Genomic DNA, 20986 nt, shown 5'->3' with positions numbered 1-20986 from the left:
ATTCATTCTCTCCATGGAACGCACAGCGAGTGGTCATGCTCTATGGCCTCTCACTGTGACACAGATGCAGCAGAGCTGTATCGCCGAGGGATCTCGTGTGGATTACGTCACACCTGCAGGGTGTTTTGGGTTTTAATAAAGTGGTGAAAGGGTGCTTGTTGTATTTTTTATTCCAAATAAAGTATTTGTTCAGTGTTTGTGTTTATTTACTTTCACTTATAGATTAGTGATGAGGGGGGTGTCCCGGTTTTCTTTGAGTCCGCCCAGCTCTAGTCATCAACACAAAACAGTCTCTTGACAGCAGCAGGATTCTGTATACATGCAATTCTGTGCATTTCTGTATTCTACAGAGGCTCAGGCCTTCTACTTTACAGCTGCACCAGACAGCGGTGGCATCATGGTAATCTTTTGTTTTCTCCAGGGTGTCCCTTTAAGCAAATAAGTATTATCATCCTCATTGAAACGCTCCAGCAGAAACCATTCTTTGTCTGAAATTGAGCCAGAAAAATACAAGCGTAATATGTGCAGGACACACTCAATGATTCTTTAATTGCTGTGAACATTATATGCATGTGTAGCATAAATGTAGGCATTTGCTATGATTTAGCTCTGATGTTTTCTGGTTGTAATTTTTTCCTTCAATGTGTCTAATTAGACAAAGATTAAATAATAACCCAGACCTCAAAAGTCTCACCGCAGCTCAGTGTCTCTGACAGATGTAATCCATATGGGGACATGAGTTGGGGGATTCCTCCTAATTTTTCATATTTGGCTTTTATATGATGAAGTAATTGTAAAATGCAGCAGCAAAGTGCACTTTATTCAGTCATTATGGTCCTAGTGGTAATTGCTTGCAGGTTTGCTCCGAGGCACTAAAACAGAGATTTAAATGTTTTGCTTCCTCAGGTTTTGAAAGGATTCCCTTGGCATTTTATGTATTGTAGTGTCTGTTAGCGGCATCCTTTGTGTTTTTCATGTGCAATTACAGTTAAAGTTCACCTTGTAAAATGCTATATAGCCCAGCCCCGTGAAATGTCCTGATTCTTCTACCGTATTACACTCTTCTAGAAACTTTCATTCACATTTTCTAATTGAAATGATATATTATTTATGTACAATAATTAATAGTTCTCTTTTCAGGAGTTGAACAGGTTGGATGCTCTGACGGGCTCGAGTAACGAGTATATTGGAAGTCAGTTATTGGGCACTTCACCCCCCCCCCCCCCCCCCCCCCGCCCACATGCAGCCAGCCATAAACCAAGCATCTGCGGGGCAGCGTGGGCTTGGGGTTTTTTTTTTTTTTTTTTAACACTGCATGCAAACATGTTGCTTTTACCCCAAGTGAGAGAGATTCAGAGACTGCACTGAGGCACCGGTTCCCATCATTCACTGAAGGGAGCCAGCGCTTTGAGTCGGATCATTCGCAAACGACACATCCAAGCACCCGCGATACTCACCGAGTACTAAGCATACCCGAGCACCCCGATGCTCCATCAAGTATCGAAGAACGAGTGGCAAGCACGCTCGATCATCATTACCAATTGTAGGTTAAATTATACAACACCTGATGGATGGGCTTTTCTGTGTATATTTTTTATCTCTGTAAAGTATTGCAGGTCGAGCCCACTAATGCACATTACATGAGATTGTCTGGATTCTATCACTTTTATCTGCCCACAGTCATGTGCTCTTGCATTGCCCAAAGTTCTTGTTTTACACCTTACTAGTGCACCTCTGATGAAGGGTCTTCTTAACCCAAAACGTTGTTAATAGTATAATGACATTTGGACCTGGTTATAGTGATAAAATAACTTTAGGCAGGATCTACATTTGTTGGAGTTGTTTTGTCCATCACGTTTATTGAGAAGTGGTCAGAAAATGTGTACTCCCAGAATTTAGTGGTGCCCTGACTCTACAGGAGGTATGTCTCTAACTACATTAGCCTTATTTTAGCTGTTGCCACAGTCACAGCATCACCCTTATGGTGGGAGGCTTAATGGAAATATTTTTCAGTTGGTGTTTTAAGATATTAGAGCCCTTGTTCTGGCTGTGTACTTCATATAAAGAACATAAATCCTGTTAGAGATTGGTAATGACAAGTGTCCTGCATTGTTTTCTGATTTTCTCTTTTCATGGTTGAAATAAGTGAATGGTTGAGAAAAAGAAATTGAGCAAGTCTGCAATGTACTAGCCATTTCTTTCTGCCTTCTATTAAGTTTCTTAGACCTGATGACGTTTGTGTATTTGCTTGAAATTCCATGTCAAAGTGGATGTATAATCTTTTCTGAAAGTTTTTACCTGAAATTGAAATGAGCATTTTGAGTCAAGCAAGATCCTGGAAGAACTCCTATGTTTTCAGAGTCCAAGCCCATTCAGTCTCAACCCACCCAGCCTGACAGCTGCAGCTTGTACTGAGCAGGGTGAGATTTCAGCGGGAGGAGGGAAACTGAGCCATTGTCAGTCAGGCTAGGTGGACGGAGATTTTATAGGCTCTGAAATTGTTTCTGATAAAGAAAATAAGTGCTAAAAATGTGCCAGCTACAACACACTTGGCACTTAATGTTTTAAATTCTTGCATTAATCACATGTTGTTAAGGTTACTAAAAGTATGATAATGATCTGAATAAAGGCTGATGGAAGGGAAGGTGTGGGAGAGAAGTCAATGAAAGGCATAGCTTTACATCAAAGAGAAGTTCTCACTGCTGTAAATAAATAACGGCACTCTTCCCAATGTCTATCAAGATAGCTGCGTTGTGTAAAACGGAATTAGCTGCTGTTAATAAGAGAATCCTTTTAATTACTACAACACTTCATTCCTGTAATCCTCCCACGGCAGAGGTGTAAAGTGCTTTAAACAGTGGCGCTTCCAATGATGGCTATGAAAACAACACTTACCCAGCCATCTCCTTTAATGACCAAATTGCTGTTGACTATGTAAACAAAAACACACCAATTTTGTGTCAGTCCCCCTGCAGGGAGCTTCCTTGACAGGAGCTGTGAATTTAGCTGCAGGCACTGTTCTGTTTCTTTGTGAAACATGACCCTGGGCATTGACCTTTCTGCTGCCTGTCAGTCAGAAGCCAGACTGGCTCCCTGCTAACCTGCTCCTGGCATGTCGAGTACCATGTCCGCTCCAGTGGACTTGTCTACTGTACGGGGCAAGCCGAGGAGTTTCTATATACTGTAATGAACTATATCGTTTATGCATAGGCTATAATTATTCTAAACTATAATTCTTGGCATTTTTATTGTGAAGTTTATTAGACCTTGAGTTGTCTCCTTCAAAATTATTTTACCCCTTTACATGGGAGGATATAATGTATCACTAGTTGATCAGACTTTGCATTCTGGAAAATCTGAATGACTATCCTCTGGGTTCTGTAAGGGTACGTTCCCACGATATATGTTTTACCCTCTTTTTTTGATGCGTATTTTCGATGTGTCACAAACGCAGTGGTTTACAGTAAAGCAAAGTGGATGGGATTAATAGAAATTTCATGCTCACTGTGCTTCTTTTTTACACTGTGTAAACCTTTTTTTTTCCAGTCTCCAGCATGTCAATTTATCTTGCGGGTACGCTGAGTTTTCTGTGCGGAATATGCCCATAGGCTTTTATTAGATGTGGGAAAAAAACCGCACATGTTTATAGAGCATTTCTGTAACGGAAACAAACAAAAAACACATGTAGTCCGCACCTAAGAATGTCAATACCAGGAAGTTTAAAAGACTAAGTCGCTTTATTTAAAGCATGACACACCAAACAGAGACAAAATCAGTCAAAAACGCAATGAAATAAAAAAATGGAGAAATTCAAAAACTCAACAAACCCTGATCATGGGAATGTAGCCTTATAGAAATCTTTATTGGTCATCAACCAACTGTACTAGAAACAAATATTACTACAAAATAGGTTAGAACCCAAAGACTTTAGTGTTGTTTTTTTCATAATGGTAGTATAAATATTTTTTAGAAACTTTTTGTTTCAAAGTGAGATAGTTGTCTTTGATGTAATAGGGGTCATGTAATACATTGTTGTAAATTCAGTTGTATGGTTGTTGTGTAATACAAAAAAAAAACAATTGCTGCAGAGGCTCCTCCAGCAGTTAGCTGACCAGAACGTACAGAGGCTCCTCCAGCAGTTTGCTGACCAGAACGTACAGAGGCTCCTCCAGCAGTTAGCTGACCAGAATGTACAGAGGCTCCTCCAGCAGTTTGCTGACCAGAACGTACAGAGGCTCCTCCAGCAGTTAGCCGACCAGAATGTACAGAGGCTCCTCCAGCAGTTAGCCGACCAGAATGTATAGAGGCTCTTCCAGCAGTTAGCTGACCAGAATGGACAGAGGCTCCTCCAGCAGTTAGCCGACCAGAATGTATAGAGGCTCTTCCAGCAGTTAGCTGACCAGAATGGACAGAGGCTCCTCCAGCAGTTAGCTGACCAGAACGTACAGAGGCTCCTCCAGCAGTTAGCCGACCAGAATGGACAGAGGCTCCTCCAGCAGTTAGCTGACCAGAATGGACAGAGGCTCCTCCAGTAGTTAGCTGACCAGAATGGATAGAGGCTCCTCCAGCAGTTAGCTGACCAGAATGGACAGAGGCTCCTCCAGCAGTTAGCTGACCAGAATGGACAGAGGCTCCTCCAGCAGTTAGCCGACCAGAATGGACAGAGGCTCCTCCAGCAGTTAGCTGACCAGAATGGACAGAGGCTCCTCCAGCAGTTAGCTGACCAGAATGGACAGAGGCTCCTCCAGCAGTTAGCCGACCAGAATGGACAGAGGCTCCTCCAGCAGTTAGCCGACCAGAATGTATAGAGGCTCTTCCAGCAGTTAGCTGACCAGAATGGACAGAGGCTCCTCCAGCAGTTAGCTGACCAGAACGTACAGAGGCTCCTCCAGCAGTTAGCTGACCAGAATGGACAGAGGCTCCTCCAGCAGTTAGCTGACCAGAATGGACAGAGGCTCCTCCAGCAGTTAGCTGACCAGAATGGACAGAGGCTCCTCCAGCAGTTAGCCGACCAGAATGGACAGAGGCTCCTCCAGCAGTTAGCTGACCAGAATGGACAGAGGCTCCTCCAGCAGTTAGCTGACCAGAATGGACAGAGGCTCCTCCAGCAGTTAGCTGACCAGAATGGACAGAGGCTCCTCCAGCAGTTAGCTGACCAGAACGTACAGAGGCTCCTCCAGCAGTTAGCTGACCAGAATGTACAGAGGCTCCTCCAGCAGTTAGCTGACCATAATGGACAGAGGCTCCTCCAGCAGTTAGCTGACCATAATGGACAGAGGCTCCTCCAGCAGTTAGCCGACCAGAATGGACAGAGGCTCCTCCAGCAGTTAGCCGACCAGAATGGACAGAGGCTCCTCCAGCAGTTAGCCGGCCAGAATGGACAGAGGCTCCTCCAGCAGTTAGCCGACCAGAATGGACAAAGGCTCCTCCAGCAGTTAGCCGACCAGAATGGACAGAGGCTCCTCCAGCAGTTAGCCGACCAGAATGGACAGAGGCTCCTCCAGCAGTTAGCCGACCAGAATGGACAGAGGCTCCTCCAGCAGTTAGCCGACCAGAATGGACAGAGGCTCCTCCAGCAGTTGGCCGACCAGAATGGACAGAGGCTCCTCCAGCAGTTAGCCGACCAGAATGTACGGTACCTGTGTGTCTATAAATGAGTCCATTTCATAGCCAGGAAGCCCTAAGCATTTAGTGCTACTCATTGCTACATAGGCTTATGGTGTTTATTTGTCTTCTCTCCATTACAATAAAGCTGTCTCTTCTCTCAGGGATAGAAAGTCATTCAAGTCATTTGTTAATTGATTTGTTGTTTATCAGTAAACAGGCTCAATTGACACTGAACCCTATAATAAGTGGTTGAGTGCTTTGCCTCAGGGCATCTGATTTAACATCCGCCTGCAGTGCTTTGCCTTGTGATGTTTTCCTCAAAGGGCTTGCCACAGTAGCAATGAGTAATCCCCATTTCCAGCACAAATATGGGGAATGCCTGGTGACATTCAATAAAACTACGAAGAGTACAACCATTGCCCACCACTGAAGAAACTGAGCAAAAACTGGGGTGTGCTGGGCATAAAAGGAAGCCTCTCCTTCTATCCCGGCTGTCTCCTCTGTCATGTGCAAGCCACTCAGGCTCTTTACTAGGCATAGATCAGTTTAACTCAAAGTAATCCTTTAAAGGCATATTCCCAACATGTGCTACATAGACACAGGAAGTTGGGTACTGGGACCTCTGCAATCCAAAGAATGGGACTCTGCTAAAAAAAAAATGCCCGGGACTGAGACTGGTGCCCCAATGGAATAGAGTATGGGCAGCACAGTGGCTTAGTGCTTAACACCATTGCTCTGCAAAAATATTGATTTGATTAGATATATCTTTTGCTTGTTTACTTTGCATTTTGTTAATTGATTAAAAAAATTAACTCTTCCATTTTTTTAAGTATTCCTTGCAGCATTTTTTCCACAGTTCCTAAAACTTTAGTACTGTACTGTGTAACTGTCTTCTTCACAAAACGGAAGTAGACATCTGCAAAGAAATTCTGCCTAAACATTCATTTCTTTGCTTCAATGTCAGAGTCCTAGCCTTAAAGGGATTGTCTCGCAATGAATTTTTTTTTTTTTTTTCCCAGGCATGGCTATTTTGTTTTTTGTTTTTTTTTCATGGATGCATAAACCCTTTTCAGTGGCCCTGTGAATATAGCATGGTCAGCTCTGGAGGAGGTCTACGTATGCTACAGATGCAGTGTCTTCTCCATTCGGAAGTCATAGGACTTCTGTAGCTTGCGATTGGCTTCAACACTCAAGTGACTAGAAGATTGCGTCATTGGATGCTTTTCTGATGACACACACTTCTAGTCACATGACCCCCTACAAGAGTCCTATGACTTCAGAGCAGAGCCGCTTTTGGACAGGTGCAGACCTCTTGAGCTGCCTGTGCTTAATCCACGAGGGCACTGGTATGTGAGATTGCCTCTATTTATCATTTTAAAACCATCTATGCCTGGAAAAACATATTTTTTGCATTTGTAGAACAACCCCTTTTAAGCTGGGTTTACTGTATACTATTATTGTGACAGAGTGTTCCTAGAAATCTTCATATGCTTAGTAATCAGGCTGTAAAGCTCGCAGGTGGGAGCAGGAGTGGATACACTGGACCACAGGGGGACCCGAGTTACCCAGATGTGTTAGGGGTTTAACTAAGAGCTTACCGGGTATTCACCAGAGCCTCTGATGGTGAGGTTGACTTGGCTACTGGTAGACGCCAAGTGACTCTCCCAGGGCAGCATCTGGGACTGTGGCTGCTGAACAGAACTGGGTGACAGGAGTGTAGCCATGGACAGGATGGGTACCAGGAGTCATATAGGGCTGACACAGAAACTTGACAGGACTGGAACAGGTGCACAAGTACAGGCAGGTTCTGGAACTCAGATGGGTACTGGATACAGGAAGGCAGTTACTGGAAAGCGCAGACAGAACAGCAGGTACTGGCATAGGTCATCATATACTGGCACATGTCATCAGGCACAGGACATCAGGTCCTGGCACAGGACATCAGATACTGGCAGGACGGCTGGCACTGGCACGGTCATACTGTACTGGCACAGGTCATCCGATAGTGTCACAGGTCATTCGTTACTGGCACAGGACATCAAGCAGGGTGCCATACTTCAGGCAGGGTAATGGAATGGGTGCAGGATTCAGGCTGGTACAAGGACACAGGAGCGGACTCAGGAGCAAATGGAAAGTTTAGGGTCAGGAAACACAGAATAAGTCAGTTACAGGAACAGAGGTTGGATAGGTCCAGGAAAACGGGTAGGATTGGTTCAGGAACGTCAGCCCAAACATAACTGGATACAGGCAGACCAGAGCAACTGACATGACGAAAGGCCTAGGTTTGAAAGCTAATAAGTTGCTCAGGCCCCTCCCAACAGGGGAGGGAGCATTAAATAACTGGTGCCTCTCAGCGATTGGCTGCAGACCCCTTTTCCAGGTGTGCACACTGCCCCTTTAAGAGCTGGGGGAATGCGTGCCCCCTTGGCTTTAGATGAGGAAACAAGCACAACATGTGCAGGGCCTAGGGACCTTGGTGGGAGCTGAAACACTTGTGGCCAGCCGTAAAGAGAATTGGGGTCTTCAATACACGGGGGCAGCAGCGCAGGAGAGCAGAAGACCGCACAGCACGTGGACAGCCTTGTGGGAGAGCAGAGACCCCCAGACACCCTTGGATGGCCATGCAGGAGAGCAAAGAGACGCACAGCATGAGCGTGCCAGCAAGGACAAGCGGGCAGCCGAGGAGGTGCCGGCATCAGTGTCCCTGCTGGGCGAGGGGAGAGGAGAACACAGGGGCATAGGCCCAGGCAAGCATCGGGACGCAGGTAAACATAGAGATAGGGCTGGCAGCGGTACACAGGTAGTGTAAACAGGCTGCCAATCACTTAAGGAACAAGCACATTCATCAGGTGAAATTATTTTTAAAAACTCTTAAAAATAATTGTTGTCAGTGCATTGTCCAGGCTACTAAGCAATGACTTCGATATCTGCAGCTTCACTTGCTGACTTCTGTTGATAATATGTATAATAATGCCGGGTCTTTTTATAGAATTGTATTTATAGTGTGCTTCTCCTCTAGCTGCTGGATACACAGCCCCAAAACGTAGCTGCAGTCTCTCCCCCCCATCCCCATTTCTCTCCACCCCTCCTTCCCGTTCCTGCTCTCTCCAAAGAGTTGTCAGAAAATTCGTTCCACATCTGTAGAGAGAAAGAGAGGTGTAAACTGCCAAGAAGTGTTTTTAATGATGGCTGGAGATAAAAGCTGCCAGATGGCAAGCACTGCTGGGGCTGCGGTTGGTATTTAACTGCTTTTTTATTGGAAAAATATGGGGTGAAAAATTGTGTGGGACTCATTAGGCAGCCTGCTGTGATTGTGATCAGCCCTGCCAATCTGTTCAGAATGGCACTGTTCCAAGCAGCCACACATTTTTAGCAGTGTCTTATAATCGACAACTTGGAGCCGGTTAGAATTTTTTTCCTCTGCTTTTCTGTCTTCCTTTAAGTCGCATGCGCCTTCTCGCCTTACATTAGCTGCCAATCAGTGAGGAAGCAAAGACATATGTACTCATTTGTCTTCAGACCGATCAGGGCTATTCTACTGTTTATTTCCCCTTTCAATAGGAATTCCTTCCCAGGGAACGGGTTGTGCACATCTTTGCTGTTATTTCTCTAAATGTTCATATTTCTATCTTCTCATGCGTTGTGAGCAGAAAAGATGAAGGAGCTGTTAGTCACTTTGCATTTCGGTCGAATTGCAATGCCCCAGGATAGGATCAGTACTTCTTAGATGTGCCGGCTTATCCACCCTTTAAATGCCATTCGTTAGAGATGAACTGCATGTCCAGAGTCAGGCAGGTCCATAGAAATAGAATGAGGCACAGTAGGTTGTGGCATTGAAATGTGCAGTTTCTAACCCAGGAGAAACGCCTCCCGCCTACCGCGGTCATCCCAGGAGAGTGCTAAGATTATGAAGGAATTCTCTGAGGCCATTACTGGGAAGAGGGAAAAGGCTTCGCTACAGACAGCTTAATGGACTAATTTGTAACTCGAAGAGCAGGAGAAATGAGTTGCTGGCTGCGTTTTAATTTGACAGCGAGAGGCAGAACGAATGTGAAATGGGTTGACAGAGCTGGAGGATGTCGGAGAGGGAGCACCAGCGTGGCATTGGGGGTAGGGCAGGTTCCACACCAGGCAGGAGGAGAAATCTGACTGTAACTGTTAACCCGTTCCATCTACGTGTCGGATATGAGCATTTTTACCAATGCTGAACACAATTTATAAAGTGTAAATGCAAACTCGCTGTAGAGCAACCCACCCACTGTATTTCAGGAATGTTCCCCTTTAGCTCTTTGTAAATGCGTAGCTAGTACCTTCCTGAAGATGCTCCCTGCTATGGCCCTCTGAGCCCACTCACCTTTGTCTGGATTTTTTTATTTTCAATTGTTTAGCTGGCGAAGGAGTTAACAATTGGTCGTCTGATCCCGCTAAAGTCGGCCAGTATAGCCGGTATAGATTCCTTTTCATTGTCGTATAATGAAGAACAGAGAATGAGTTTGCATTGCAGGATTTTATCTGTCGTAATAATCAGATGATCCCCATAAATGGGGAAAGAATAAGAAAAAAGCCTCCTTCAGAGTTGGCATTCTATTCTTGTGAAATGTCCTTTCTCTGAATGTCGTGGACTGCATAGATAACATTTATGTAGAGAGTCTAATTCTTCTGGGGTCACCATGGTAACTATTGAAATGTTTTACAATTTCAAAGTGAAAGGACAATGACAGTGAAGTAGAAGTGAGATATGTTGGTTGAGGTGAACAGCATAGTGGTGCCTAAATGTTACAAATAATGGCAGTGGTTTATACAATACATAAATACTGTTTTTTTTGCTTGTTCTTCAGGGACCTAGTACATTACCATAAAAAGTACTGTTCCCAACATACAGAGCAAAGGCTTGAGTAGTAAGATTGTGTGCCTTAGGCCTCTTTCACACGTGTCAAAGGTGCGTTTTGCCCTCCGTGTGCCGTGTATATGGCGCAAGTGTGGTCTCCGTGTGCTATCCGTGATAACACACAGGAACTTTCTGCTCACCTGTCCCTGGCGTTGCTGTCCGTGGTTCTGATCTACAGTCTCCGATCCTGACGACTCCCCGCTGCTGTTGCGTCCGGCCAGCAGTGGAGGGAATATGCAATAAGCATAATGAGCGGGGGTCAGAAGCAAGTGACAGCAGAGGCAGAGACAGCAGGGCTGGAGAAGGTGAGTATAGAAATTCCTTTTATTTCACAGACATGTGTTTTCTCCGGTGCGTGTCACACGGATCACATCCGTGTGCTCCGTGTGACACCTGTGATGCCGCAGAAAAACTGACATGTCTACGGGAACACGTATGCTACACACGGACACACGGTCCATGGCAAAACACGCACGTGAGCGCAGACCCATTGATTTTAATGGGTCTACGTGTGCCTGTGTCTCCGGCATGTGAGGAAACAGACCAAACACGTGCTAGAGACACGGACATGTGAAGGAGGCCTTACACACAGTCATTTGGACAAATTCTTTCATCACTTATATTGCTGTTGGTATGTAAGACAAAAAAAGACAATGCCTCCATGCTCAAAATTATACTCTGTATGGCTAAAGCAAATACGTGCTTTTATCTAAGTCCTTAATCGGTAGCTGAAACTGTTAAGATCTATCCAGTAAGATATTCAAGATTAGTGTGCATGACTCGGTAAGCATCATGCTCCCTGGTTTATGTGGCTGCACATGCGCAATACAATAGTGCAGCCTGTGCGATCCGAAGAGCTAGTTACTGCACAAAAGCGAGGAGGCCACTGCTCTGCGCAGGCACACCATTTCCTACCAGGTGCCTGACATTAGAAGTGGTCACTTAGGATTCAACAGACAGGAAGGTAATGTTACTGAGGAGGCAGAGTTTTGGTGCATTCTCTCACATCCTACACTTAGCTCATTTTCATACAGCAAAAACAGTGACTTATCAATATTCAGCTAACGGAATAAGAATTTAAAGATGCCAATGAGTTCAGCTTTCCCTTTTCTGGGCTACTAGCGCATATAAACAGTGTGGGGTGTCATAATGCAATAATTGTGAGAACAATCATTCACAACGTTTACATTGTTATTGGCAGCACATCAGTTCTCTACACAGGTGGTTGTATTGTCTGGTCGCTGACCATGTATATGTGGGGCACTCACATATCTGTGTGAATATCTGTCTACTGCTCTATTGTTTTATTTTTATCGGACAGCACACAGACCCATTGACTATGTCTTATTGTGATCCTCCGTATCCGATCAGAATGGCGCATGTTCTGAGTTCACAAACGTCATTCTTGGACCTGTGATCCTCATGGATGTGTGAATGGATCTGTATCACTACGGATCCAAGTGCACTCAGACATATTACATTGCTGACTGACTGCGTTCTTAGGATCATCACTTGTGTACAAGGACCTATACTTTGCATTTCACTACTGTTTTCTACATAACCGAAGCTTCAAAGTAGTTCTAGGTCTCCTAATTCCCTCTAAACTCTCTATGTATTGGGAAGAGTGACATAATTGTGCTCATCCTAAAGCATTGACAGGCCATATATAATGCATCTATAATGCATGGAATCCATCTTTTATTAATAACTCTGAAATTGAGTTAGAAAATACTCATTACAAGGTAAAGTCACTTGTCACATGAAAGCATCTGAAAAGTGTATGGCTATTGAGACCCATTTAGCCAATAATCTAGGAATGAGCATTCATAGCAATGCTTGTTCCTAAATATTGTCCGTCTAAACAGGTCAGCAATCACCTGACAAGCAAAATGCTGGTGCATTGGGTGCAATGACTTGTACACAGGTGTTAAAAGCATCGTCATCAGCAGCACATCGTATATAGCTGAAGGGCCCTGGCCAGCTCCGGCAAATGGACCACTACTGAATGGTCAACAAGTGTGATGCTGTAAAGTCTATAGTCCTTACAGCTGTCACTGACAAGACACAGGGATTGATTGCTATAAGTGAATGCTTCTTGTCCCCCCCCTTCCTTCTCCACTACCCCTAGGGTTTTTCCTTCATCTTGTGTGTATGGGATGTCTAAATCCTCTATACAAATTGGTGATCTCCAGGAAGTCCCACTGGGGCCTATTACTGCCTGCAGGGCAGGGAAGATCATTAATAGCACTGTCAGCCAAGGCCGCCAGTTAAATTAATCCATCTCCTTCATTAGCACAGCTGGGCGGGGTTGGCTTTGTCTGCAAGGAAGAAGCAGCACTGTGATCTGGAAGCAAAACTGTGCTGGAGCGTTCTGCCTTCCATTCAGAATAGTCCTGTTGTAGACATTATCCAGAATAAAGCTGGCCATACACCGCACTATACTGAATTGTTGCTGTTTTCATTTTACACAATAGCTCCTTGCTTCACATGAAAATTGCCAGCAGTGCACAGGCTGAGGTCTTGTGACCAGGGCAGAAGCAGTTGGAGCATGCTCAATGGCGCTGGTCTGTCTTTTGTCACAAGTGTCTTTCCAATTCTGCCAAGCACTGCACCTGCGCCAGACAAAAACACTGTTTAGAATGAGATTCTCACAGATGTTCACTTTCATTCAGCATTTGTCACATTTATGACATGTCACAATAAAATGACCAATAGTCAGGACCTAGTGCTATTATCATTAGTGTATGGGCAGCTCTAGGCCACAGCCTCATGATTACAGGGGATTTCTTGAATTTATAGTGGCTCATCCATAGACTATCAATATCTCATCAGCTGAATAATGGGACTGAGCTGCAGTATTGGCCATAAGCACATGTACCGTGTGCTGCCTGATAAATGGTGAAGGTGACATGGTGCTTCGGTGAATGCCCCTTCATTCAAAGGATTAGCTCTGGTGCTGGGAGTCACCCTCATACATTCTACTCCCATCAACATTGAAATTGCAACATCAAGGAAAGAGAAGTTGCGGACTTCTGGGAATCACATGATTGATTGATAGATACGTGAATGATATGCAACATTTTCAAAACATCCAGATTTGATTATTTGCATTCTCCAGTTCAGTGTGTCAGCACTTTCCTCAGACGGCCATTAATGGTAATCTGTCAGCAGGCTTGTGGTATGTAATCTAATCACAGCATGATGTAGGGGCTGAGTCACAGATTTCAGAAATGTGTTACTTATTAGGCTGTGCTGTTATTGCAATACAATCAGTGTTTTATTAGCAGGATATTATCACTGGCCGTGTGCCTCCCATTCCATCCTTACCCCCATCAATTTGCAGCTTACGGTCAATATACGTGATACATGGATGCTAATCTGTGGTGTGGGCAGTGTCAACTTTTTGAGGTCTGCTACATCTACAACAGAGAAAACTGATTGTTTCACAACTGCTGCAGCCAGTAATCTAAGTGATACATCACTGGAATTAGGATCTCTTTCCCTACACCATGTTTCTCTCAGATGAAGTAGCAGAAACCCTGTGACAGGTTCCCTTTAATGGCCTCATTGATATCATGCTAAGGGGTGTAAGTGCGAGGATTTCTTGGTTTGGCGCTCATATTCCGCACTGAATAAATCGATGTTTTAAAAATGTAGTTTCCATTTTTTCATCATTTGTATATAATTATCATGTCTATCCATTCTGTAATTTCCATAAAGCTACAACTTTTCTTTCTTTGATGTGCAATTCATTGTTGTTGAAGACTGTAAATTTACAGTCACTCCTAAGGATAGGCCTTGAATATTCAAGTCCAAGAAAATCTCTTTAATTAGATAACACGCACTTCAATCTGTTGGAAACGTCTACTTGTACATTTCCTAAAACTATATGCCCAATTGTGAGTAAATATCTCTTCCATATTATCTGTTTATATGGACACATGAAACATCTCATGCACTTACACACATACGCTTAAGGTAGCGACGCTCCTGCAATCCCACCAGCGATCTGACCTGGCAGGGATAGCTGGAGCGTCGCTACATGGTCGCTGGTGAGCTGTCAATCAGGCAGAACTCCACAGCAATCAGAGATCAGCCACCAGCGACCTGTGGAACGACCCTGTGCTTGGTAACCATAGTACACATCGGGTTACTAAGCAAAGCGCTTTGCTTATAGTTATCCAATGTGTACCTTGGCTACGTGTGTAGGGAGCCGGCTTCTAGAAGCTGCGGACGCAGGTAACCAAGGTAAATATCGGGTAACCAAGCAATGCGCTTTGCTTTATTACCCGATGTGTACCTTGGTTACCAGCATCCACAGAAGCCGGCTCCCTGCTCCCTGCACATTCAGTTGTTGCTGTCTCGCACACAGCGATGTGTGCTTCACAGCGGGAGAGCAACGACCAAAAAATGGTCCAGGACATTCAGCAACGACCGGCGACCTCACAGCAGGGGCCAGGTCGTTGCTGGATGTCACACACAGCAACATCGCTAGCAAGATCGGTTAGTGAGACGTGACCTTTAGTGAAGTTTCTATCTGACTGTATTTCTTAGAACTTTATAAGGAATGAGGCATCATGACAGCAGTGTCCAAACCACAGACAGGAGAAGCTACAGTGATCCTTACTCCTAGGCTTAGTAGTCTAGTTAGCAGTACCATGTAATGGACTGCTTGTCCTGTATGGCCGTGCATTGCAGAGATATGGAAGTCCCTGATTAGGCCCACCTACGAGACATACGCGCAAAATGAGTAGAGATGTAAATGAACAAGTTACGCTGAATCTGTTCCCATAGACCCATACAACAGTTTGCTCTAATAGGATGCTGACTGATCAGGTATGTTCCTTCTAAACAAGCTATAAAGCACATACACGTCTAAATATATGGAATGTAGACTGCCTCCAATCATATTAGCGCTCTAGTAATCCGAAAATAATGAGGTTATACTTCGCTGTTGCCAAAATACCATTTTCCACTCTCCAATGTATAGGCAGTAAAACCAGAACCCCGAAGGTAACAGTATTGCAAATGTACACTCCCAGAAAAATAGTGTAAGATGCAAAAAAAACGTCTTTGGGTGTGTATTTTGTGGCTTGTGCAGACAGACATGGATCTATACTGGTAAAGTACAGGAAGGGCTGTGCCCGTAACATGTGTTGAAAGCTTTTCTACATCAAAGTGTGCGCCTTCCTGGCCTCATTTCCCCTAAAATCTGACTGCTTGTCTCCTTTCCCTCCACAACACCAGCTATAAACAAGTAATTGTTTTCCTGAAGGAAGTAAGATAAAATGCATAGCTTTATTTCTGAGCCAAATCCTCAGCAGGAGGAAACGCATATACACATTAATCCACATACAGCCCAAAGCCTCTGTCCGAACAAGCTTTTCACATAGCTTACAGAACCGCTCGCACTGCTGCCAATAAACACAAATGTGAGCATTGTATTTACACATACTACAGACGCTGGAAATAGCTTCATTTCCTCATAGATTGAAGGACTTTTACTGCTGGGATTCGGGTTTTTTTCCACAAACGTTTCCCAGCAGTGTTGCATGTGGAGCTTTAGTAACACTTCTGGGCACTCCAGACATAGTAATGGTTTGTAAATACATCAGTTTAGTAGGGTATATATTATGGATCAATACTATATAGCCTAGGTTCTGGGCAGGTAAAGCCAGGTGTATAGAATTAGGGAATGCTAATCAACAAGTACCTATTCACACATTCATTTTTTTCTGATGCATTTTCTCTACAAATTGTGAATGTTGTGATTTTCTCTACTAGAAGACCATGGAAAGTTAAAACACAATCTTATGTATACCTTCATCTTAGTAGAATGAAAAGCTATGCATGTATTATATGTGTACTTGTGAGCTTTTATCTCTACACAGGTGTATTAATATAATAAAATATTTTCTTTGTATTCATACAGTAATTGTGCATGAAAACATGCTGACTATATCTACCACTAGAGGGCGCCGAGGAGCTTTATGCATACTGGCTCACCATTACCTGCAGTGTGTAACTAGTATGCAGCAAGCTCCCACCTGCTCTGTCTATATAGAATGCATTATAGAAAAATATAGACCTCCAAACACTACATAGATATGGTAAAACATAATTAGTACACAGTTTCTAATCAAATTTGTACTGTGCTGCTGACATTCACTTTGAAGGAAATGTGTCAACAGCATCATGTAGAGACCCTGATTCCAGAGCTGTGCCATTTACTGGGCTGGTGCTGTAATGTATCTGCTTCAGCTCTGTTTGTTCTCTCCTTGATGACATTTGTATAACACTGCCCACATCATTGATCGTTTTCTGTCTACACTCTGCATAGGCAAAAAGCTACCAATCAGTGGTCTGGCGGTGTTATACAGAGCTCATCATTGACAGGATTACATTGCTGCAAGTTTATTAATCTTGATTAATAATCTCCTGCGGATTAAAACAGTGATTATCAAAACTACATAGGAAGTAGCTCAGTAAGTGACACATTATGCTGCTCTTAGCTGAGAGGGCAAGAACCTGGTGATAGTCTTGTTAAAGCATAAATGAAGAACAATATCATTAGATTATGGGATTTATGATAACTCAATCCACAATAAAATGTCACTGAATTCCTCCTTTCCTTAAGGCTATGTGCGCACTAGAAAAGTGATTTTTCTCAAGAAAATTTCTTGAGAAACTTCTGGGAGTTGAAGATTACCACACCGGCGGTAAAAAACCGCGGGAAAACGCATGCGTTTTTGCCGCGGTTTTGCCGCAGGTTGGTCCCTGCGGGTTTTTTATGCTGAACTGCAATAAATAATATAGATAATAGATAGATAATCGATAGACAGATAATGGATAGAGGGAAAGATGGATAGATGAATAGATAGATAGATGAGAAAGACCTATATAATGTCCCATCCCCCCGCATATTCTAAGCTGGCACCCTTTAGTGACTTTCATGTGGCACTAAAGGGTGCCTAGCCTTGTATTTAGCCAAAAAATAAATAATTAAAAAATGACGTGAGGTCCCCTCCATCTTTTGTAGCCAGCTAGGGTAAAGCAGACGGCTGCAGACCACAGCTGGCAGCTTCATCTTGGCTGGTAATCCAAAACAGAGGGCACCCCACACTGTTATTTTACATTAAATAAATAATTTAAAACAAAAAACGTGGGGTCCCCCCCAAATTGGATCACCAGCCAAGGTAAAGCAGACAGCTGGGGTCTGATATTCTCAAACTAGGGAGGTCCACTGTTATTGGACACTCCCCAGCCTAAAAATAGCAGGCTGCAGCCGCCCCAGAAGTGGCGCATCCATTAGATGTGGCAATCCAGGCATTTCGCCCCAAATCATCCCGTTGGCCTGGTGCGGTGGCAAATGGGGTAATATATGGGGTTGATGCCAGATGTGTAATGTCACCTGGCATCAAGCCCTGGGGTTAGTGATGTCACGCGTCTATCAGATACCCGACATCACCAACCCAGTCAGTAAAAAATAAAAAATAGACAAAAAAAAGTTTTATTTGAAAAAGCACTCCCCACATTCCCTCTTTCACCAATTTATTGACAAGAACAATCAAATCCGGGTCCGGCGTAATCCAATAAGAGGGGGGGTCCCACGACGATCCATACCATAGTCACTGTCCCAGTAAGTGAAGAACAGAAGGTTCCCCATTGGCTGGGAGAGTAATGCAGTGACCTGAGCTAACATCAATAGGTAAGCCCAGGTCACTGCAGGGGATGACGAGCGCTGCCATCAGGAGGTTAGATGAGATCATTACCTGCTGTGATGATCTCCTGCAGTCCTGCCATCAGCGCTGTCACTGCCTTCTATGCCCGCCGTGTTGTCAGCAGTATCGCGAGAGCCCGTGACGTCACCGCTAGTGACAGTCTCGGGCCGCTCGCGAGACAGGCATAGACGGCAGTGACAGCGGTGACGTCAGGAGGCAGGAGATCGTCACAGCAGGTAATGATCTCATCTCACCTCCTGACAGCAGCGCTCAGCATCCCCGCGGCTGCACGCACTGCTGTGTGTCCTTGTCTGCCTGCGCTGCAGCGTGACAAGCTGCTGATACTGCGGGCAGACACTGACACTGCAGGGCAGGCAGGCAGCCGCGAGGCCGGAGCGGGACACAGACTGCACAGGCACCTGCCGGAGGTCACACGGAAGTGCTTCTGTGCGGCGTCCAGGGAGTGTGACGTGTGTGTTTACTCTGCTCCGCTTCCTCTTCTGTCATAATGACATCACTTCCTGCAAAACCGCAGGCAGCGATGAACATTACCGCAGGTAAATCGCGGCTATACCGGGGGTATACCGCACATCATTTGCTACCTGTGGTATACCCCCGGAATTTCGCGATTACATTACAGTGAATGGAGTGAAATACCGGGGGTATACCGCAAGTACCTGCAGAAAAGAAGTGACATGCACATTTTCTCAAGAAAATCTTCACAAAGAATTTTCTTGAGAAAAAAAACGCAGTGTGCACAGCTATTTTTTTTTCTCATAGGTTTTGCTGGGAAATGTCTGCAGAAAGATTTCAAACATTTCTCAAGAAATTTCCGCAGCAAAACCGCGGGTAAAGTCGCGGGTAAAACGGCCTAGTGCGCACATAGCCTAAGGCTAAGTTCACACGAGCGCATAAAAAAAAAAAATCATCGGTGTCATCCGGTAGACGTGGACGATTTTATTCTCACTTGTCATTTCTGAGCAGTGAGGTTTTTTACGGCAGCAGTTATTGATTTACAAGAGAATTTACAGTTACTAAGTAAAAAAAAAATTTGCACTGTGTCTGTAACAACTAAAAATGGACATTATAAGATGGCTCTATAAGGCTTCGATTTATATTTTTTGCCCTTCCATGGATTTGAACAGGTGAGTGTCATCCTGCACAAGGAAGAAACTAGCGCATGCTGCAGTTTAGTTTTTTTCTTCACACTCACATTTAGTACGGGGGAAAAAAACAAAACAAAACGCCCATCTGCACTTTCCCATTGAATAACTTTGGTCCATGTGCTGTCTGTTTTTCACAGACAGCCCTCAGACCAAAAATACATTTGTGAGAACCTACCCTAAGGCTACTTTCACACATCAGTTTTTTCCCATCAGGTACAATCCGGAAAAAAACGGGTAAACCGGATCCGGTATCGCATCCGGTTTATCCCCATAGACTTGCATTGTAACCGGATTGTACCTGATGGCTTTGCGGTGCATCCGTTTTTTTCCGGATGCGGCAAAATAAATAAATGCGGCGGCCGGATAGAACGTTCCCTGCAACGTTTTTTGCTCCAGCAAAAAAACCCGCATCGCGCCGCATCCGGCCGCTGCGGTGCATTTTCAATGCATGCCTATGGATGCCGGATGCGGCGCGATGCGGAAAAAAACGCATCCGGCCGCCGCATGCGGTTTTTTCCACTGCGCATGCTCAGTAGCGTGCCGCAACCGGAAAAAACCGGACCGGCCGCATGTAAAAACTTCTGCAAAGGATGCGGTGTTTTCATCGCATCCGTTGCATAGGTTTCACAGCCGGATTGAGCCGCACGGCTCAAACCGGATGTGTGAAAGTAGCCTAACAGTGGGCGCACATTGTAGATATATTTTGTTGTTGATAGTATAAACATGCTTTAAGGAATAGGTGTATGAAAAAAATCAAGACGTTATATTGTTTAAATTAAATCAGTCCTATGACTCAGAGCATGAAACCTGTTCTCATCACTTATGGTAACACTTCTCTCCAGCATTTTAACCTCAATGACAATTGTAAAGAGATTGTTGATATCACAGCTCTTGACAAAGCTGATAACATTGCATTAATAATAGAGCATGTTGTAACCTGTGTCATAATAAGTGAAACACCATCAGATAAGGAGGTTATGGCCTTAAGGTCCAGTCACACATAACGAGATCGTGAATGAGATTGCTATTACATCACAGTTCCCGGATCGTTGCGGAGTCGTTGGTGAAATCGTATGTGAGGTGTCACACACACCGACTTTAGGAACGAGCATGCGACCCGTATAACGATCTTGTAAATCGTCAGGACCCTGTCACACAACAGCTGTGGTAACGATTCCGATCTCTATTAGGGGCGTAGTGAAATGCAGTGAGCCACGTAGGCGTGCATTTGCGTCACCTTTTACACACCCCTCCGCTCCGATTGGTGGCCAATACTGCGTTCTGATTGGGCGGGTGGGCGGGCCTAAAAGGTAACTTTTGTATCGCGTCATCCTTTGTCACTTCTTTTGAGCTTTGCTTTGAGAATAGAACCTGCGACTCCACCCTGATTGACTCGTACTTTGTACCCGGTTTCTTGTTTGCTTTTCGTATCGAAGCTGTATCTGCACCCGGATTCATCCCTCCTTCGTTCCCGAGTGTTTATCAGCGCCAACCAATCGGTGCAGAGGGGGCGTGGAAACGGGAACGCAACTACACACCTACGTGCCACACCAAAGTTCTAATCTAGGTCGTTAACGAAATCGTAGGTAGGTGTCAAACATACA

General features: G+C 44.5%; 1 protein-coding gene across 10 annotated transcripts in view; it reads left to right on the top strand.

The window, feature by feature from the left end:
* Positions 1 to 20986, top strand: part of FBRSL1 (fibrosin like 1) — a 792546-nt gene that overhangs the window by 621956 nt on the left and 149604 nt on the right. The gene's annotated exons all lie outside the window — the stretch shown is intronic.

This window comes from Anomaloglossus baeobatrachus, chromosome 1 (genome assembly GCF_048569485.1).
Source record: "Anomaloglossus baeobatrachus isolate aAnoBae1 chromosome 1, aAnoBae1.hap1, whole genome shotgun sequence".
Lineage (NCBI taxonomy): Eukaryota > Metazoa > Chordata > Amphibia > Anura > Aromobatidae > Anomaloglossus > Anomaloglossus baeobatrachus.
Note: the sequence above shows the minus strand (reverse complement) of the source record. Positions and strands in the feature narration are given on the sequence as shown.